This window comes from Bidens hawaiensis, unplaced genomic scaffold (genome assembly GCF_021521415.1).
Source record: "Bidens hawaiensis isolate Kalapana, Puna unplaced genomic scaffold, B.hawaiensis_p1.1 tig00026213_1, whole genome shotgun sequence".
NCBI classification, from domain to species: domain Eukaryota; kingdom Viridiplantae; phylum Streptophyta; class Magnoliopsida; order Asterales; family Asteraceae; genus Bidens; species Bidens hawaiensis.
The window spans coordinates 68,186-76,433 of NW_027494220.1; positions in this window are offsets into that span (position 1 = coordinate 68,186).

The window sequence follows — 8,248 nt, forward strand, 5'->3', positions numbered from 1 at the left end:
CTACATCAATAATACGATTTGGTCATTGATTATAGCATCTCTTGAAACCTCTTGGTTTTATTAGCCGATTCACTTAGGGTTTCAACATTGGCGCCATTCGTGGACCACTCTGGCAAAAAGGTTTTCACCCACAGCCTCTAAAGAATGGCCAACGACCACCATCAAATACACCGCCTTCGCCATTGTCTCGCCGGAAAAAGGTTCTTGGTTTTTTCCGTCCACTTCTTCGGTAAACAAGCACCAACCCAGTTCAGGTTACCGACGTTATTTACATCGACCTGAATCTTTTTCCCGACTCTTCTGAATATTCCGTAAAGTAAAGGATCTTGAAATATTCTCCAGCGAGTCTTGAAAAGTCAGACATGACGACTGCTTTCAGCCAACAAGACACATACTCGTCTTCTTTTACTAATTTCAATCACTCCAGCGACATGCCACCACCCCCCGGTTATGCTGGAACCAGCATCGTCACTAAGTCCATAGTGCCCACAAGTGTACATCCATATCGGGAAGATATAAAGAACACTGACGGACCACTTTTGTTCAAAAATGAAAGACGATATGGAGGTTGAAGACATTACGACCGAAAGGCCCAAGATAACCTCGGAGTTCATATGAACTCACAGAGAAGCTTTAAGAGCTGTAAGTCCCGAGATAGGATCTTTCAATGTGATATCAAATAACTCAATGATTAGGCGGAAACTAATCACCAAGCCGATTCTATGAAACCAATACAAACACAATCAATAAGCTTCAAAACACACGTATATTAATACGTCTGGTGCTTAAGCCCTTAACAACTTACACGGGTGAAAATAAATTTGAACGAACAACCCTACAATCGTAAACACATATTCTATTTATAGACTACCAACTAGGCCCAAAACAAACTAAAGCCCACCAAGATCAAATGACCTCAGTTTACATACAAAAGACCAACTAAGCCCACTACTACAAAGCATAAACCACAAAATGCAACCCAACATTCTCCCCCTTGGTTTATTGCTTGATTCCAGCCATCCTAAAAATATCAACCGTAGACGTTTAACATGCATCTATTCCTTCGTTCGTTCCTTCCGGAGTATATACTGTGGCTTTTATAGAGACACTTGGAAGTTGAGTGTCTTACTTAGTGCCTTTATTCCGGTAATATTAACCCCGGCTAGTAATCCTGCATAGGTCATGCTACTAGCCAATAGAAGTAGATGTTCATGATATTGGTTAATGAAAATAGTAGAAGATCTTAGGTTCGATCGACTCAGAAACGTCGAATACGATGTACTTTTGATTGAGCAAATGGATTCCCAGTCAAAGTTTAATTGTGGGTCCCTTGAGATGTCAGTTGACCACGAAATTCTCTGGTTGACCAAGAGATTTTGGTTAACCTTCATCAAGAATACACGGACATGACCCGTTGTCATCTCCATTCTACCAATCACCATTGATGACCAAACCTGCATCTTCATTCAACAACTCAGAAAAACAATCAGTAACTTCAAGAAGAAACCAAAAACACATACTAAAATTTGAACCTATCAATTTACGGTTACCTCAAAACTGTTATCCCAGGAATCAAAGATAGATATTAGATAGATTTTCTTACCTCTCTTAAGAGTTTTTTGCACAATAGCTTAAATGAAAGGATGAGTACAGAATGATTAGATGGTTGATGATTTCGGAAGATCTTGGAAGATTTAGGAAGATGAAGGTTCTTGAGTGTTTGTGAGTTTCAAGAGTGACTAATGATGTGTAATGAGTGCCTTTTAAACTTCCAAGACATCAACCTGTACCGAGAACACATACGGACCGAGAACATTCATGGACCGAGAACAATTATCTTGAGCCGATAACTCCCATTAGTGAAGTCTGTTGGGCCAAACAGATTAGCCCACTAATCAAAACCAGTAGTTGTCAGAGTATTATGATAAAAAATAATCCCGAGTCATGAAAAATTGATTTCTTAAAGACATCTGTTTCGACACGAGTACACATGAGGTAAAAATAAAAATTAAAAATAAAATAAACTTAGAATAAAAACTAAATTAAAACAAAAATAATTTACCTATCTAGCCTTCAACAGTTTTATCATATATTGGGATCACATTTTAGCTGTTTAAAGACAACCAACCCTTTTCAAGAAAAGATCCGAACATGAAATCATATTTATTAAGATACTTTCACAATGATCTATTTTCAGCTTTATTATGACATAGTGAAAAGGTTGATGGCAGGTAAATATCATGATTTTCATTGCGCCAGTGATACGATTAGATTCAGTTAGGCATAAATCTTATATGGACTTATGATACCCCTTATCTCTGCTCAAAGCTTATCTGGCTTTCCCCAGATCACCCTAATTTAACTCCAACCCCCTAGTAATAATTTTCTTTATACAAAATAAATTTTAAGCTTTAAGGTTGAACGTTGGACTTACATCCCGTCCGGACTTACAAGCCTTACATTCATGGTGTTTAGGACTTAGTTGTATGCCCCACCCCTGTAGTTCCCTGGTACCCCTTTAAGCTTATTAAAAATATACTTGAACAATCATAATTTACAAATTTTTTATTTTTATTATGTTTTATTTTTTTATAAATTTTGGCGATCAAGACACTAATGGGCTCGTGTATGACTGGGTAATTAATTTTCCGCCTATCATTCGGAGAGATGTATCTAAGGACGTACAAACATCTTTAAAGTGACTATCCACAATAACTTTAGTAAATTTAGTTTATATCACTTCAAACTTTTACTTATCATGGGAAGTTACCATACACACCAATGACTAATCAAGCGCCTTTTTAGCCTAATAACTTCATACGTTAGGCACACATAATCAATTTATCTATCATTTCTCAAAGGTTGGATCAATTTTTATTTGAAAATATTTTAAGCTTCTAGTAAACTTTAGCTGAATAATAATATCACTTCCTAGATGATAACTTAGAAAACAATTTTAAATTCAATCACCCCATTAACTTTCAGTTTTCAGGTGAATGGCTATCCCATGTGTCTACAGGTAGACGATAGGACCAAACACATAATAATATATGTCCCTCAAACTTAGGTAGCCGACATAATTTTCAGTGAAAGAACTTAAAAAACAGATAGTTAAACCAAAAACAATTTACATAATAATTTAATTTTTTTATATATATTCAATCGTCCCAGTCACTTTCAGTCCTTAGGTTAATGGCTATCCCGTCCTTCAAAGATTGACAACGAGACCAAACATAGAAATTATGTCCCTTGAACTTGAGTAACCGGCATAATTTTAAGCGATAGAACAAAACGGATTTTTTTTAATTATAACACACACACTCTTTTTGTATTTTTTCTTTTTTTCCCCATAAATTTGTAAAGGAATAAAAAAAACAAAATTTATGTACAAATTTAAACCTCAAAAAAATACTCAGTCTTCAAAACGTAACATCTTAAGAAACCCTACAAGCACATTGAATCTGGCAGTTCCGACCGGTTTCGTAAATAGGTCCGCCACATTATTATCAGTGTGGACCTGTTCAAGATGAATTAACTTCCGGTCGTAACAGTCACGAATAAAATGAATTTTGATATCGATGTGCTTGGTTTTAGAGTGCTGAACCGGGTTTTTAACAATGGCAATTGCAGCATCATTATCACAAAAAATAGGAGTATCAAGAAATTCCAAACCGTAGTCCAGCAGTTGATGTTGCATCTATATGACCTGAGAACAACAGGCAGAAGCAGCAACATATTCGGCCTCAGCAGTGCTTGTGGACACCGTTTGTTGTTTCTTGCATTGCCACGAGATGAGCCAATCCCCCAAAAATTGACATCCAGCAGACGTCGATTTCCTATCAATATCATCACCTCCATAATTGCTGTCAGCAAAAGCATATAGATCAAATTTTGAATTTTTGGGATACCAAAGACCGAGCTTCGGTTGCCCTTTCAGATATCTAAAAATACGTTTAGCATCAATTAAATGAGAGAGTTTAGGATTAGCCTGGAAACGAGCACACTGACAGACTGCGAACATGATGTCAGGGCGACTGCCGGTAAGATACATTAAGGACCTGATCATCGACCGATAATACGTTTGATCTATGGGTTTCCCTTCAGGATCTGATGAAAGAAGAGGTCTTTCAGCCATAGGAGTCGCCGCACTCTTGGAATCTTGAAACTTAAAATTTTCCAACATATCCTCGAAGTATTTCCCTTGATGTAGCATAATGCCTGTCAAGCTTTGAAGAACTTGCAGACCCAGAAACGTAGTCATATCCCCCAGCGAGTTCATCTCAAACCTTTTCTTCATCACTTCCTCAAACTCAGAACAAAGAGCAGTGTAGGTAGAGCCAAAGATGATGCCATCCACATAAATCTGAACCAAGATCAGATCCTTTCCAACAGTCTTTATGAACAGTGTGTGGTCAATGGTTTCACACTTATACCTGTGCTCCAAAAGGTGTGCTGTCAACGTCACATATGCTCGAGGAGCCTGATGAAGGCCGTAGAGAGCCTTGTCCAACTTATAGACATGCGACGGATGCTTGGAATCCACAAAACCCGGTGGCTGATCCACATTAATTTCTTCCTTTACTTTACCATATAGGAACGCTGTCTTGATATCCATCTGATAGACTGTGAAACCCATGTACGATGCATATTCCAAGAAGATCCGAATAGCCTCAAGACGAGCCAATGGAGCGTACACCTCAGTATAGTCCAAACCCTCAACCTGAAGAAAACCACGAACCATAAGCCTTGCCTTGTTTCTAACAATGACCCCAGTATCATCCTGCTTGTTACGAAAGACCCATCTTGTATCCAGCGACTTTTTCCCAGCAGGTAACTCGAACAAACTCCAAACCTTGAGTTTTTCAAACTGATTTAGTTCCTCATGCATTGCGTCAACCCAACTTGGTTCTTGCAGAGCCATGTCAACCTTCTTGGGCTTGATTTGTGAAATGAAGCAAGAATACAAGCAGTCTGACTTCTGGTTGAGACGCCATCTTCATGGGGACCGATAATATTGTCAATGGGGTGATCTCGTTGAATTCTTGATGGAATAGAGTGATCAGGAACATAACAGTTTGTTGGTAAATTGGCTGGATTTTCAAGGGCTTCAATGAGAGGGTTCCTCCATCCCGATGCTGCTGTAATGTGCGAGTACGAGGTACTGGCAACATACTCGTTTGGAATGGCATCAGGGAATAGAGTGCTACCGAATATCTGACGAATGACACTCTCCCCCTCAACTGATGAAATCTCTGCTGTATAGGGCTCTTGTGGGGATACAGTCTCTTCCAGATTCTCTGATGACGGCTAAGTGGTGTCTAAAGATTCAGGCGGGTACACACTCAGCATGGGAAACTCTTGAGTGTTAACAGGTGTTGGACTCGATATGCCCAAGACACATATTATTATTGATGTGGCTAGTACGTCGTGATCCAAGTCGGGTCATACCCAATAACAAGCTAGACAAACACCAATAATATTTGTTTATATATAATATGATCATAACAAATGAATATTAGCACTTGTGTTATTTGAAAAGGGGTTTCTAAATAAGATATACTTGTGAATTAAATAAATTATATGGATGATTTATACTTTGAGAAAGAGTATTCCATATTGTTATTTAAAATGGTTAAGTAACAATATATTAAGCATGTTACCTATAATGTGCCATTGTGTATGACACAATATATGTGTGTATAACACAAAATGTTGTGTATAACACAATACAAATTATGGCACAATACAAGTTATTTTACACAATGGTATTTGTGGAAAGTTAACAAATAATAATAACAAGAAAGGAAAGAAGAGGGCCCCCCCTTCTCTCACCCCTTGTCTTATTTTATTATTATTTCATGTTAGTGGGTACATGCAAGAGATGAGATTGGGTGCCTTGGGTGGTGCCTTTCATAACCTCCCATATCTCTCTCTCTCTTGCATATGAGACTATTACACAAGTAAACAAAACACTCTCAACTCTTTTCTTCTTGGATTCGGCCTAGATCAAAACAAGGAAGAGGAGTGATTTGCAAGTGAAAATCCTAGCTAGAAGTGGTGTATTGTCGGAGGCTTGGGGTATGCAAGCTTGAGGACCTTCCCTTTGAAGTTCTTTCCATTCCATCATCTCCTTCTTCACCCGGATTTATTCTCTTGAAAGGTAGTCTTACATGCATGAACTTTTAGTGTCATGCATGTGTTTGATAGTATGTATTTCGTATTTGGATCCGGGCTTGGGTTTTGCATGTGTAAAATAGGTTTTATACATATCAAATTAACAAGATTTAAAACTTATTTCCACTGCGTTTTTGGTAAAATAGGGATTTTATCACTTTGATAATCTTGTTAAAACCCAACAATGGCATCAAGAGCCGCTTATACGGATGCATGCTTCATTAGACCCAAAAATTTTCGGGTTTGGTTACCCCATGGTTTTTCAAGGTTATACTTTACATGCATGTGGTAATCTTGAAAAACTAAGTCATTTGGATGATTAATTGTGTTGTTTGGACAAAACCCGAAACTTTCGGTTTTGTCAAGTTTGGGCCGAAAGTTTTAGGGAAAGGGGAACCATTTTGGGTCTTGTATTATTGCATATTTGGATATGTAATAGATGTTCATAACCTAGCCATGGCCTTGTGTTTGGTTGAATGTTTGTGTTGATTGTTTGTTCATTCAAATGGTTGTTTGTTCATTCGATATTGTTGTAATATTTATTTGGGTTTGTAATCTATTTATTCATTTCAATTGGTTTGTAATAATAAGTAGATTAGATGCATTTCTTTTACTAGAGAAAAATGTATTAGGATATATTTTTGTAAAAGAAGATGCAAGGAAGGATGCCCAAATAAAATGAAGGAGACCACAACACGGGGGTGAACACTTGGAGCATTTGGATGTGGGATCAAGTGGGAGTTCACCGACACAAGCTCATGTCCTTTTGAGTCCCTTAGGAGAGACTTTTTGACACACTTGTCTTCGGTCAACAAGTATGGTCAACATTAGGAGGCTATGATTATGAACTTGTGGTTGTGTATGTTTTATGCTTGCATGGTTAATTTACTTTTGTTTGTGTTATTGCAATGTGGTTTGCTAACAACTTAAAATCAACTAGCATAAAATTGGTTCCTTAGAAATCGTTAGGTAATAAAAATTGGTTTTATTAAAGGCTAATGATTTCATAATAAAATGGGTTTTATTAATAGGAACTTTGAAAATGGGTTTTTCAACTAAGTACCATACATTTGAATGCATGCAAATGAAAGGTACATAAAAAGTTTTCCAATCTAGAATTTGGAAAACTAAAATCCCTTTTATAAAATAAGTTGAACACCATCCTTTTATACGACACTCGAATCACTTGGGAACTCGGTGTGGGATAAAGGTCACCTAACCGCATTAGAGGAAATTTGTGAGTTGAGGTGGGTTTGCCATATTTGTGGGATAAAGGTCACCTAACCACTTGTATGTGTAAGTTCACACGTGTGTTTAAGTAGGATGACTTAAATTGGAAACCATGTGAATAGGGTCACCGAAGCATGGCATACAATGGTGTTGATGGGATTAAACATGCCAACTAAGCATGAGATGCTTAACCGATCCCATAAAACTAGAAGTCGTAAAGGGTTGCAATCGTCAAACGTTGACTACCTTGTTAATTTAAATCGTGGGATAAAGGTCACCTAACTACTATTTGAATGTAACGTTGGGTTCTAGATTTTAATCATTAATTGTCTTGGAGACTAAAAGGGTATTAACAATTAAAATAATTGATATCGAAAATACATAAATTGAGCTTTGTTATATTTGTAGATGGCCGCAATCAACAATCCACCTAACGTTATTATTCCACCCGTAAACAACCTATCACTAAGATCTATTCTCGACAAGGATCGTCTTAACTATACCAACTTTATGGATTGGTATCGAAACTTGAGAATCGTTCTCAAGCAAGAAAAGAAATACTACGTATTAGAAGATCCTATTCCCGATGAACCTAGCATTGACGATGCCGAAGACCATAACAATTGGGTTAAGCACAATGAGGATTCGTTGCAAGTTTCTTGCCTCATGTTGGGAACTACGATTCCCGAGATTCAAAAGGATTTTGAACTTCATGGGGCATACGACATGATCACCCAACTTAAGGAAATGTTCCTTACACAAGCTAGGGTGGAACGCTTCGAAACGGTTCAAGCGCTTCATGCATGTCGTATGGAAGAAACCCAATCGGTTTCATCTTATGTAC